Consider the following 14,931-nt stretch of genomic DNA (forward strand, 5'->3'; position numbering starts at 1 on the left):
AGGACGTTCACTCACGAATCCAGGTAAGGGAAGCTTATTAATTTAATTCATATGACTATGTGTTGCATGAACGTTCGTTGAATTGAGTTGGATATGAAAATTGATGGTGTTATGTTATGATGCATGAAATGTATGAGATTTCTGTGATTTGATGATATAAGATATGATAAATTGAATATGGTATGAATGTAGATGGGTGAGACTATATGTTAAGAACTGAAATTTAATAATATTGACTATGATAAGAAATTCCCCTTATGAGTGTGTACGTACGTTGCTGGACGGTCCTCGACCGTTCGGTTTTCTAGTGAAATTGAATTGGTAGTGGATTATTTCATTTGGGAAGGATTCTAGTTGAGGACGAACGTCCGCACTTCGGAGTACTGTGTATGAGCGTTCGGCCAAACACAGTTGGGTATTGCCGTTCGGTTATAAATCTAAGTATATAAGTAATTGTATATTTTGTTGTTCGTAATCACTACATCAATAGTATCGTATTATATTTATTAAACCTTTTATTATAAATTTATTAGTGCTCGGTCTTACACCAAGCGCTCGTGCTGAGTAGTGTTTGGTCGTACACCAGGCACTCGTCCTATCTCTTTAAATTAAATTTCTTGATATGAGCGTTCATTCAGACCCTCTAGGGTCGCTCACTGTAGTGTCCAGTATTAAACCCAATTAAACTAAGCATTCAAAAACGTTCGGTTTCTTCATATGAGACAATTCTAAGTATTAACCTTCGTGTTTTGGAATATTCCTATTCATTGGTTTCACCCTAGAGTCCACGTCCTTGGTTTAGTCTTTTATTGTCTGAGGGTGTTCTCAAGAGTCAGTTGATTTAAATTGACTCAACTTGAAATGTACGTTCGTCCCATTTGTCCTTGGAATATCTTATTTTGCTTGCTATCTTCCTTAAAATCCAATGTCAACCCTTGGTCTCAAACTATTCTCAACTTTGAAGATCCCCGGTCTCGCTCTATGTGTTCTGCCCAGTTTTAAGTTTGGGTTGAACGTTCGTCCTTTTAACGTTTGTTGAAATCGTTGTAAGAGATAAGATCACCGAGATGTTTAATTACAAATGATGAATGAAATGTGAATTTGAGATGTTATGGAATTTGGACGAGTGTTCCGGGGAGGAACGACTCATGTATGAATATTGGAATTGGTAAAGTATGACTGTGGGCATGCTAATGCTGGCTGTTCATCCTGATGTTTCATGGGTACTCGTCCTCACATAGAGGAGGGTAGGTCATGTGTGGAAACGGCAGGAGGTCCCGTCCTTAGGGGTACTTTGGATGAATAGGACTAACCTCGGGTGGCAGCTGATGAGAGCATTCGAGTTACTACACCACCCGGGTGCACGAACGCCTGTAGCTACGCAGATTTCATACAGTCCGGACAGTCAGTCTAGTAATAGGCTTTGTGTGATACATATGTTGAATTTCTCTTGTGTGTTAAATTGTTTAACTTATATGTTGAAGCATGAATTAAATTACATAAGCTTACCCTGTGTATTTCCTTGTGTTGTCTTGTCCTTGTACGTCCGTCTTGTTATTGCAATGATCATCCGTGTGGATGTGAGCAGATGGAAGCGCGCTACTGGAAGAGGCGCTGGAAGAAGACAATTTGGAAGATGAGAACCTCGTAGAAGTTGAAGTAAAGGCCGAACCGTAGGACGTTCAGTTTGTAGATAGTAGTTTTGTATGAAGTGACCGTTCGGTCACTTCCTTCTCCTTTTGTTATCTGACTGATCGGTACCTTGACTTTTGTAAGCCGTTCGGTCATGTTTCCCTTAATCTTGTGTAGTTACTTTTGATTAGTATAAGACTGAACTGATATATTACCAATTGTAATTATTTCTAATGTATGGTTTATTACTGTAATTTTTGGGATGTTACACTCATTCTAGTAAACATGATCTACAAAACTCTTAAAACCTTTAGACATTAATATTCATAAATATTACTTTTTATCATTTTCTAACAATATGAATATGAAATTAATGTTCATTTGAATTTGTTTACTTATTTTTATTAGCCAACTGCCCGGCTTGTTATTTATACTATTTTCATACCACAAAATCTATAAATTAATAACATAATAAAATTAAACTTAAAATAAACATTAATAACATAATAAAACAAATAAAATATTTAATCAATTATTAATAATTAAATTTTTATTATGATAAATAATTAAATATAAAAATAGTAAAATATAAGTAAATTTAATCAACTAATTTAAATTTTAATATTTATTAAATTAATTTATTTTAAAATATTTTTATATTGAAATATAAAATTTTATTTATTAAATTTTGTTATAATTTTTTACTTGAATTTGTTTTAATTATAATTTATAATTAAACAAATTAATTTTCAAATATATTAATATACAAAAATTATTTTATTATATTAATAAAATAAAATTACAAACATTTTGCTTTTTCTTTTCTTTCTTTTTCTCGATCCAAATAATCTTAGTTTTTATTAATTTGTTTATTTTTTACACGGTCACAGTCGTAAAAAAATATATGAAAGATGACATGATAACACTACAAAAAAGGGCATTACCGAAGGCCAAAAGCCCTCGGAAACAGCCGAAAACCGTCGGTACAAGGTAATTACAGACGGCTCATCGACGGCCAAAGAGTCCTCGGTAAATCACTTGTCTCTAAGATTTACCGAGAGCTTCCGCCCTTCGGTAATTACCGAAGGGTACAAGCCTTCGGTAATTACCGAAGGACACAAGCCTTCGGTAATTACCGAAGGGCGGAAGCCCTCGTTAATTACCTAACGTGGGTAATTACCGAAGGGCATAAGCCTTCGGTAAGTTCGAGGCAGATCCAAGGCACAATTGTATTTCTTATTAAACCAAACAAACTTGTATAAATTGTTCACAACACAAACAGACCTACATAACATTTTCCAACAACATACAAACCTGCATAATGTGCATCTCAATGATGCAATCATTAATCAGAATGACAATATAACATATGAATCATCCAATCATCCATAGAACATGTATTTATAAATAAAACATAAAACAATGTAACATAATGATGTTCTAACATCCAAATCATCTAATTGATCTAAGATCCAAATGATCTAAACTCCAAATGTTCTAATATCCAAATGTTTCTATAACAACTAATAACAAAATAAAACTAATAATGTACATAGTTATCATCAGAATGATCTTCATCATCCTGCTCCTCTGTAGATGGTTGGACTGGTGTGGGTTGGACTGATGTCGGGTGGACTGATGAGGGTTGGACTGATGTGGGCTGTTGAGGGACAGCGGGTGACGGGGAGGGTCGTGGCTGGGTCGGAGGGATATTGAATTGATCCTGTGAAGTTTCAGGCAACACTCTCATGATCAACGACCTCGTCAGCAGTAATGGTGGAAGAAGAAGGTTGGTGCTTCAGAGTACCTCCTCTCGATGCTGTATAGTTTGCAGCAAGTTGTCCTGCACCGTACACTCGTCCCTTTTTTTCCCACCAACGATGTCGACCCAGCACTGTGTCCTACGGATGTCGTCTTCTCCATTACTCGCATCATCCGGTGTAGGAGCTGACACATGTTCAGATCTAACTTGTGAAAGTCTCGTAGAAAATTCTTCTTGTTCAAACATTAAAAGCAATGTTAGGGAATGATAGAATAACATAAATGAAAAATTACTAATAGTAATAGTCTTATTTTCTTACATGAGTCTTCTGAGATCTTTCATCAACGAATTCATTAGTGCCCTTCCGAACATGAGTCTGTGAAAAGACCTTATCAACATGGACCGCCCGTCCCAGAGCTTGTGCCTGTAACATAATTTATAGTTACAAGTGTACATATTAAATTGAAAATACATAACTTATATATGAAAGAAACAGAAAAGTAATGAAAGTTTACCATACGAATGGCATGCTCATGAATCGTGATCGACCCACCAGTATGCAGGGTGCCACCCTTTTTAGAAGCCCTGTTCCTCTGGGCTTTGGCACACTTATTGCGAAACTCTACTGAATTCCAATTAGCTAGTAAAGAGTTCCAAATTTGCTTGCCCAACCAGTAAGGGAGCTCTCCTGCAATGCGGGCATCCCTAAACATCTCTGACAGCCGATGAGATGCTTTCATGTGGAAATTTCTTTGTATCTGTGTTTCATGTTCAGGTTTCCACTGCACCTTCATCTGTAACATTAAACAGAACAAACATTGATTAATGAACAAAAATGAGCTTGCCACACAATGAGTAACTAGAAAGCTCATTCACTTTTGACTAAGGTGACAATTATGCCCCATAAACAAAAATGACCTACTTGAATCGTTTTTCTAATATATAACTCAAAAATCATAAAATCACTATAAACACAACTAACAAATGGACCAAAATTGATATTAAACTATTACTAATATAATACACATGTACCGAATGCCTCATAATTAAATGTTAATGTCCGACATAATATATGTAATTGCAAATTTTCTAAAAAATAATACACAATCAACAAATTATTTTGGATAAAACTGTATTTTTATTTATGTATTTGAATTTTTTTCACACGTTAAAATAGACGGATTAAATCAAAACATAAAAAAAAAGAATTTAGTAAATGTTTAATTTAATTTAATTTTTTATTAAATATTAAGTTGAAGTATAAATAACGTAAATATATATAGTTTTAAAAATCTAGAAACTTATTTATTTATTCGAAACACGAGAAACCAAGTTGATAAAATGCATAAAATTAAAAAAGACATTTTTTTTTCAAAGGGTATTTAGATGGAAGTGAATAGAAAAAAAGTAGTGGAAAAAGCAACAAAAGTAGAATATCTCTTTTATTAATTAAATTTTAAAAAAATATAAAACCCAGAAAAGAGATTAAGTAAATAAGTTTGAGATACATTATATTTTGTAACTTTCAATACATTTTAATTAATAAATTTAAATCTTTTTCTAAATGAAAAATTTAAGGAGAAAATTAGATATATGCCTTTTTCTTAAAAAAAGAAAATAGATACATGTTATATGTTATGCTGCTCTCCATTGAAATTTATGGTTTGAGACAAATATAATGTGATAACATTTTAGAAAAGTCTTTTATTACAAAAATTACCAAAATAATAATTGAAGTGTAACTGGATAATAGTAAAATAAAACACACTTAAATTACTCCTTTTAAGTTTCGTCCAATTTTAAACTGCATTTCTGAAAGAAAATGGTCCACACTAGTGGTACAGTATATTCAATAGAGTGAGAATAGATAAAAAAAAAAGTTTAATCCTTTCAGAAATCCCTATTTGTGTAGGGTTGTCTCAAATAGGTCCTCGTATTTATTTTTAGCTCAAGTAGGTCCCTATTTTTGTAAAATTGAGTCAATTGGAACCCTGCCGTTAATTTCAATAGACGGCGTTAAATTTATTGAGTCGTGGCATGCTGTGGTGGTTGCCCAAAGAAGATTATCTTGTTGTTGGCATGGTTTGTTTTTGGGAACATGGACAAGTTGGGGCTGAAAAGGCCTTCGACGGGTCCTTTGGAGCTGAAGAACACAAAGGGAAAGACCCCGGTTTTGGATCTTGGTGCCTTGACGAAGATTAGATCCGGTGATATAAAAGTGGTGCCAAGAGTTAAGAGGTTCAATAGTGGAGAAGTTGAGCTTGTCAATGGTGAAAAGCTCTATGTCGATGCAGTGGTGCTGGCAACCGGTTACTACAGTAACGTGCCTTATTGGTGAGAATATGTTCTAGATCTTTTTTAAAAAAATGTTTTTTTTTTCATCACAGAAGATTGTCAGACCAGAAAGGCTTTTGGGGTATGCTGGACTTTATGCTGTGGGGTTCATGAAGAGAAGGCTCTCTGGTGCTTCTTCTGATGCTGTGAAAATCGCTCAAGATTGAAATCCCTAAATTGGAAGATTGAAATCCCTAATTTAAGGAATTCAAAGGAAATCCTCTCATTCCGTCCTTGCAGCCATAACCTTGGCTGTCCCGGTTCCGTCGTCTCCCAAACACTCGACACCGTAGAGAGAAAATCAAGTCGGGTTATGAAATCAAGTCAGCTCCAGTCTGAGTTTTTAGGGAAGAAGGATGATGAGGAGGAGAACGATCCGCTTTTGGAAGAAAGGTAATAGGATCCAAACGGGACACTCCACACGTCAATAAAAATTCCACCACACTATGCCACATCATTAAAAATTGCACAGTCAGCAAGTAGAGTCACACAAATTTTAACGCCGTCCACTAAATTTAACGGCAAGGTTAAAATTGAGTCAATTTTACAAAAAAAAGGACCTAGTTGAGATAAAAATAAATACTATTTGAGACAACCCTACACAAATAGAGATACCCGAAAGGATTAAACCAAAAAAAAAAATCAAAGGTGAGAAAGTAAAAATAGATAAATAAAATTCAAATCCCGCAGATATTTGCAGAGGAAAGAGAAGCCAAGCGAAGCTCATGTCCTTTCTCTGGCAGCTTAGACATAGCACAATCACAAGCTCCACTCTAGGGTTTCGCTCTTTACTTTCTCTTCACCACTAACTCGCGAGTCTTCTCTCAACCTTACTATGCTTTTACCTTTCCGCTTCTTATTTAGGGTTTAAATCCTCTCCTGTAATTTCAATTTGGAACTTGCTTGAAACCTAATTTATGTTGTTTTTCTCTGTTTTTGGAGCCTCAGTGCTTGAATTTGAATGTCGGATATTCGATATTATTTTTCTTTTCTTTTTTGTGTTCGTTAGGATCAATAGTGTTATCAATGGCGTGTACGCGAAAACTACCGGTTAGTACAACAGAAACGGAAGCTAGAAAATGGAATTGTACTTGCCTAGCCTTTCTTTAATATGAAGTATGATACCAGCCAGATAAATAACTATTGCCAGTTAGAGAAAAAACACTAGGAAGGAGAGAAAATACAGAGCAGAGTACTAATGATAACCAGGCCCTTCTTCTCGCTCTTACAATACTATTAATCATTCTTCTAGTGTTGGAGTAAGTAATTTCCTCATGTGGTTATTTTTGCTCTAGCCTCTATGGTCATTATCTTTGTGAGGCAATATGACAGTATCCTAGTTAGCGATTCATTCACCCTTTGGCGTTGAAAGAATTTTGGAGACATGAGAATGGGGAATCATTATAGTTGCGGTGACAGTGTATTCTTAAATCTTGATAGGTTATCTTTTCTTAGTGAGGAATCACTAAAGCTATGCTTTGGTTTAGACTGAAAATGCATAATAAAGGCCTTTTTATAATTGCATCTTCTTGTATTGAACTATCTGCTTGGTTTTCTCTGTTCCATTTTATAATGAGCATTCTGGTTCTTGATTTTGGATAAGATTTACTTGGTTTTTAGTATTGAGTTACAACTTGATCGTGATATTTGTTTTCTGTTTTAGCATTTTGTCCTTGCCTCCACTATATTGTGGAAATAAATTTCGTATGCTACACTTGCCTAAAATATGTTTGACTGTTGTTAATGGAAAGAAACTTATTTGGTCAATCCTACATGTTACTGTACCCCGAAGCAGGAACATTTTTTAGGCGTTCCCCATACAATTAGCTGGATTACGAAGATCCGAGATATTAGGTGGCTGTGTAGTTGGGTTAGGAGTCTCCTGTGTGCTTTATTTCTGTGTCTCGGTAAGATTATATTATTCCAAGTGCTAATATTAGATACAATTTTTCTGCAGTAATTTAATGTGATCAATGCGTGGAGATGTTACCAAGTTCAGTCAAACTGTCAAAGTAGCTGGTGTAAATGGGTTTCCAATGGCATTTGATCCTTCCACAGGATCAATAGCACACTAATCAGTTCAATATTGAATAGTTTTGAAGTGGAGAAATTTTCAATATATTCTGGGATTGCAGAGGAATAAATAAACCATTGACTAGTTCAAGAAAGGGAAAGGATGTTCCACCTCATGTTTTACTAGATACACCAATGCCCATTTGACATCAACAACAAATATTGAAGAAAATCAGTGCAATACACACTAGCTTTGATCTACTTTTGGGGTGGCCAATGGTTGAGTGTTTTGAAATATTTATGAGATGGATTAAATCTTATAAATTTTGTTATAAGAGCTATACGATTTCGATCTTCATGGATTTTGGAGAATAGACATAGCCTTTGGAAGATTCTTTGGAAGAGCTAGAGTCTTATATTTGCTTATTTGAAGATTGAAATCTGTTGAAATGGATTTGACATCAATTTTGAGGCCTTGGCAGATGTTCTCTCTAATTATTGAATCAGTTAGTACAGATGACCAATAAGACTATTTCTAAAAGATTAATAGATCATTACAAATTATCATGCTGTATCTGACATTACACAAGGAAGACTTGATGGTATAAACAAACATTATAGAGCTTTACTAGGTGTTTGTCACATCTAAGTGATAGTTAGTCGAATATGGTTGAATTTTTTTTTCAATGCAACCATATAAGTGTATCCTTTCCTTAGGATTTGACATAACCCGATAGGTAATTCATTTAACTACCATGCATCTTCCACACCATCAATTATCCTGTTTATCATTTCCTCTTGACTTTGACCACCACTGTCAATGTTTGCTCTTTAAGTTTTTCTTTATCGTTAATTTTGTGTCACTGGGGAAGGCCCCTTCGAGTTACCTGACTGGCAGTTAAAAGGTTACTTTCAAGTATTTGTGACCCTCATCACTGGAAGAAGTTTGCCCCACCTTCTATTAATTTCTATATAAGTCATTTGGTTATTTTAATTTAAATTTTCTGAATATATTTGAATAATTATTTAAAATGATTTTGGGAATTACAGAGGCAGTCCCACAAGTAGCCTATTTGCATTGTAATATGGTAAATAAGGGTTAGCATTATTGATTGATTATACTATTAGGCGTTATACCCACTGGCATTCAGTCGTAACCAAATCTATTTTCATGGACCTAAAATAGTTTTTATGTTTGCGTGTGGATATTTTGAGTCAGTAAATTTTTCTATATTTATGATTAGAAGTTCGGCTCGTTCTTGCTTTGAAAAAAGTGGTATATCTCCCAATTTTGAATTTTAACTTCGGACCTCGCTTGAAGTAAACTTGGTAAATAAGATGTGAAAGTTGTGATAACGAGTGAAAGGTTGAAATTTTAATTTTCGCATTGCTAGTAAGAGAAGATGGGAAACCAAAGGAGCTTCAATTCACTAGTGCTTATTTGGTTTGAAATTCAAAAAGGACTAGAAATATCTACAACTTCTCTCCATTTATTATAATTTTTAAAGCAAAACATGAAGGTGTAAACAAAATTTATTTTTCCCATATTTTTTGATATCATTTTTTTGTGTGGAAATGTATAATTTCTAACTGAATTCCTTAAGGCTTAAGAGCGGAGGATTGCCTTAGTTTTACAGGGACTTTTTGGCTAGGTACAAGGCGTGTTCTGTTTTGATCCGCTAAACTATATGAGACAACACAACACAAAAAGTATTTGTTACCCGTTTGATTTAAAAATTTAGTCAGAAGGCACAATATAGGGGATGGAGGACAAAACAAAATTATTAAAAGTTATACTAAGAGAAGTATATGTTCAGTGCATAACTCAACTCTTGCATGAGATTATCTTAACAAAATCTTTATGTGGTTTTGTAATAGTATTCTATTTGTAATCGTCGTGACTACCGTTTATAGTGATGACCTTTGGCATTTCATTTACATCAAAACAATGAGTTTTTATATGAAACTGAAGGTGATAAAATGCTTGGAACTACTGTACCACTTTACCAGATATCATATATTGATTTATCCTCTGAAAAAATTGTGATAAATTCATTTTCAACCCTTACCTTTCATATATACCAAGCACATTCTACTATGCGATTTGAAAAACACATATACCTTCATTTCTGGTGCTGGTAGAAAATGGTTTGGCTGTTCCATTGGTTCATTAATCTAATCTGGGTATGGCACTTTGGAGGTCTTGGTCCAAAGCTTAACAGACAATACCCTAGATCCTCAAAAATGATATGCTGTTTTTAGTAATCTTTATCTAGAGGATAGAAAGATATCAAAGCAACTTGTGGAGAATTTCCAATTCCAAGTCAGATAACTGAATTGTTTCTGTAGTCAATTGTATCCAGATGAAGTGCTGGAATTTTCAGTAAGTGGTTTCTGTCTCAAACATTTTTGGGATTAGATAATTTTACTTTTTTTTTGTGTTCATGTGTTACATATCCGAGTCCGAGACATAATTAATCACGATCACAATAGGTAGAAAAGACAATGACTGAATAATAATGGCTAATGAATTTCTTTTATTGATGGTAATATCTGAATAAACAAAAGTAAACAAGGGTAACCTCCTTCAATTATTTGGGAGCATAACCTCCTTCAACAAGACTCAATAATCAAAAAGCATGCCCTAAACAATAGCATCTAGTTTTATTTATATTAAATATTTTCCTAGAAAATAATTCTATTTACTATAATTAACTTATACTGAATATTTCCCTAAGATATAATTCTATTTACTCTATTTAACTTATACTAAATATTTTTCTAGGATATAATTCTATTTACTATAATTAACTTATACTGAATATTTTTCTAAGATGTAGCTCTATTTATTATAATTAACTTATACTGAATATTTTTCTAGGATATGACCTTATTTACTATAATTATTTCCCGCCCATCTTAAGTGTTGTCCTAGTTAGGATAGTCACTCTTCAACCGATCGGCTCCAACTCTTCACCGCCTTCCGTTCGACTTTGCTCCCCCTTACCTCCTACCGTTCGGCTCCAACGCTTCACCGCCTTCCACCGTTCGGCTTACTTTCCTTTGCCTCCTACCGTTCGGCTCCCCTGCCTTCTATCCTATCACCCAGTATCTTATCATCATGTTTCTTTGATTGGTGCTTCTTACGTTTCCTTTTTCCATGTTTGTTGGAGGATTTGGATCCTCCTGCCTTATATTGCTCTTTTCTATTGATTCATTTTTGTTGAAAATGGTCACTTATAAATGTTTTGAACGGTTCATTTGAAGTTAGATTAATACTCGTATTAACTCTTTTCACCACTTAGATGGACCTATGGGAACCCCTTTAAGGGGCCTTAGGGCCTGGGGCAAATGGAAGAGAGTTAAAATAGGACTGTTATTAACTCTTCCAACTAAACACATTGGTACAATATATGCTCTGTCAATTGAACTTACACGCTCTAGCTTGATACTTATTGTTTTACATACAATGGAAGTCTTTCATTTACTTTATAGTTTTTGTCTTTCATGTCTCCTAGCATGTTGTCGCACTTTAATGAAGAAAAACATAGTAGAAGATTGAGGATTTAATCTTAGAATTCTTGTGATTTATATGTTTTGTAAATTCAGAGAACACTGCATTTGTCAAAGTGAAGCATTACTATTTTGGTAAGTGAGATGAGTGGAAGTGGTAAAAAGCGCTCTTCAAAGTGGGATTTTAGAGTTGATCCTGAATTTTCACCTGATGATAGTAAGCAATTACGACCTGGGTGCTCCTCTGCAGATGTTGCTGGTAACAATAGTTTGAAGTGGTCGTATTTGGAAGGAAGTGATAAATTAAATCCTGATATAGGATTTCATCCAAGGAACCTTTTTCTGGAGGCAGAGATTCACATCAGGACGATGTTATGAATAAAGACTATGGATGTTTGGATGCAACAATGGAATGGGATGAGGATGATTACAGCAAGAAAATTTCTCCTAGATATGAGGAATGGAAACCTAAGAGACATAGTCAATCTCCTAATAATGGTTGGAGCATGTCAGTCAGGTTTGTTTCTCTTTTTGGTGTATCTGTGTTGATCCTATTTGCTGAATATTGGTTGAAACATTATATTTAACTGTTCATATGACGTTTTGTTGAGAGCATGCTGTAAATAACCTTGTTTGGGTATACTATAAGTTGAACATGTTCAAAAGGTCCTACAATATATGTTTGTTGTGTTGTCACTCATCTCCACGCTGACTCATTCTATCATTTTCCACATTAACCACTGTGCTTCTCACTCATCTCCACGCTGACTCTCCACTGCCACTCTCGTGCACGCGTCAGCTCCTTCATTCCACATCACTGGTTTTTTTTTCTCTCGCGCATCAGACACACACCACTTTATTTCGCATTTCATTCTCGCGTCTCCTTCCTCGCGAGCTGTTCTTCTCTCCAGAGTTATTCCACTGTAAGTCTTGCTTACACCATAGATTCGCCTCTCTTTGCTGCGTTCATCATCACAAAACCTCTAAACCCTCCTTTTCCCATTTCCTTTAGATTTAGCCGATTAAAACCATTCTTCTACCGCTTAAACACCTTTAATCGATTTGATCTTCATTATCCACCATTCAATCTTCGTTTTGAACCGATTAATCGGTTCATTTTGATGTTCTTCACCTTTCTAGGGTTCCTCCGGTCCAGATTAGGGTTCTTCGTGTTCATTCTCAGATTTACTTCGTTCTCTTCCGATTTCTCTCTCGATTTAGAGTGTCCTATCAATTCCGCTGCGTCTTTATTCATTGGAGAGAGCTTCAAGGAGGTCCGGTTCGTGTTCGCGCAACTTCAATCGACCTCTTCTCGGGCGCTCGTCCATCAAGTGGTATCAGAGCCAGGTTGAACACGCTTCGAAGGTAAGTATCTCGGTTCGTCTCTATTATGAGTTTTCTTCCATTTTTGAGTTGTTCGATTTTCTTCTGTTCTTGCGTTTGATTCGCGTCTCTGTCTTTGTTTCTAGTTATGTCTTGATTCTGAGTTTGTTCTTCAATTTTTTCGCATTGTTCATTATCTTCATTGAATGTCTTGTGTTGATTTCGCGTTTGTTCAATTTATGCGTTTAGGTTTCCAAATTCTGATAAGGTTGTGTATCATGTGCTTGAGTCATTATTTTTGAGTCTATTTGTGTGTGCCATCTTTTCTTTGAGTCTTTTCCTCATTTTAATCGGTCCATTTGTTCATTTGAGTCATTTTCATTGATGAATCATATTCTATCATGTTTACAGTTATGTTTAATTGCTTAAAATGTCATAAATTCTGTGTTCAAAGCTGTATTTGATTTTTTCCTGAGATTCTGGATTATATGATCAGTGGCTGTACACCATATGAGCTATGATACAGTCATTGTGAGCTCGGGTGCATGCAAAAGTGACCTTAATCTCAGATTTAAGATTTGTTGATGTGTATTTTGATTTGCGTTTATAGTCATGGCCAATACATATTATTTCGATGATAAAAGGCTTGAATGAGTTCGTATCAGGTGCACACCACTTAAGCCATGAGTTGCTGAAGCAAATAGCTTGGTGGCATCTTGTGAAAACTCCGACAGTATCAAAGTTGTAGTTGACCGATCTGCATTATCTTGTTTGAGTTTAGTTTTTTTTTTGTTTTAAAATCTGTTATGGCATATAGATCTTGCTGGAAATCTTGCATTAACTTCCTAGTGTCTTGTTTGAATTTTAATTGCTGTCTTTGAGTTTAGTTAGCTGATCAAAAGCTATTTGATTTCATTGAGTCAAAATTTGAGTGGTTAAGTTGCTTACATTGATTAATTTGGGGGCTGACTAAGTCAAATTTTGAGATAGTGTGTTTCTGCATCTATTTGCTTTATAAACAAGTTTGTTTTAGTTGTTTGAAACTGATGATGCAAAGAAACCACGAGTTATAGTTGCCCTAAGCATTTTCACTCTTTAAACCACCAAATTTTTGGCATTTTTCATTCACAAGTTGCTAGTTGGTTGCCTTTTCTGAAATCTGTGATTGGTGCATGTGAAATTGAGTTGTCATTGCAGCAAAAGCTTGGTCGTTCTGTTTTCATAAAAAAAAAATTTGAATTGACAAAAGGAACATTTACATAGTTATAAAAAGCTGAAAGACCAGTGCAATTAACTTTTCTGAAATCTGATGCACCAGAAAACTGTTGTTCTCTATTAGCATTTCATCAAACAGTTTCACTCCATTGCTTTGAGCTTAAAATTTTGCTGATATTGCAACTTGTTTCTGTTTCTTGTTTTATGAATCTATTCTAGATCCTTTGGTAGGTTCAGTTTTTGTGCCTTCTTCTTAAATAGCTTTGTTTCTTGCTTGTCATTGTTGAATGTTCTGGTTTTGTCTCAGTGCACGTGTAAACTCTGATCTGCTGTTCCTAATTGAAGTTTTTGTTTGCTTTTGTAATCTGGTCTAGAGTTGATCTTGAGTCAGTTTCTCTGTTGTGCTGTCAATTTCTTTGCTTTAGTGGCTGTCCTGTTCTGTTCTACCTGTCTGTCCATTACTTTGATCTTTGCCTAGCCATTTCTTTATTGCTTGAGAAGCTTATTCACTCTGGATTTCTGGAAATTGAAAGAAGGTTTGTGTGCTTGGTAGCATCTTAAGTGGTGGTAGTCTGAAAGACTTTCCAGCTTTGTACTGCCAAGGGAGAATTTCCCTTCCAAACCTTTCCATTTTGAGTGCTTTAAGCTTTCAAAGAGAAGCCTGAGTGTAGTGAGTTTAGTGTGGCTAACTTGGCCTAATTCCTTGGCACTTTAAAATAGATAATTCATTGTTAATCTAACTGTTTGTGATTGTTCATTGTGCAGGGAAAAGGAGTTTGAGTGATCAAACTAGAGCAATTGTGATTATACTCATTTTAATCTGCTCTTGCATTCATTTTGAACTTTAATTTGTTTGCTGAATCATTTCTACTTTACCTGTTCTGATTGCATTTTGAACTTCTTCATTTCTGCATCAACACTGTTTTAATTGCCAATTCCTGATTTCATGAGTGAGTTATTTGACTTGTTCTTGCTTGTTTTTTTTTTTAAAAAAAAAATTATCACTACACATACTTCTGCACATACTGCTGCACATTATATTTCATTGGTTTGATCAGATTGGTCTGCTATTTTTGATTAGTCTCGAACATTGTTGTCACCAGTTTGGTCCATTGATTCTGACCAGTTTAATTCACTGA

At 34.8% G+C, this 14,931-nt stretch overlaps 1 long non-coding RNA gene across 2 annotated transcripts; it reads left to right on the forward strand.

The window, feature by feature from the left end:
• The first annotated feature begins 6,132 nt into the window (after positions 1-6,132).
• Positions 6,133-8,543, forward strand: LOC148203627 (uncharacterized). Of its 2 annotated transcripts, none has more exons than XR_015784212.1 (2): positions 6,133-6,540; positions 7,686-8,543. It is a non-coding gene; the product is annotated as an uncharacterized LOC148203627 (long non-coding RNA). The 2 variants fall into 2 exon arrangements; XR_015784213.1 differs by having other exon boundaries at positions 6,133-6,506.
• The last annotated feature ends 6,388 nt before the right edge of the window (positions 8,544-14,931 follow it).

The sequence above is a fragment of the Vigna umbellata genome, chromosome 2 (assembly GCF_029865625.1).
Source record: "Vigna umbellata cultivar VRB3 chromosome 2, Vumbellata_1.0, whole genome shotgun sequence".
Lineage (NCBI taxonomy): Eukaryota > Viridiplantae > Streptophyta > Magnoliopsida > Fabales > Fabaceae > Vigna > Vigna umbellata.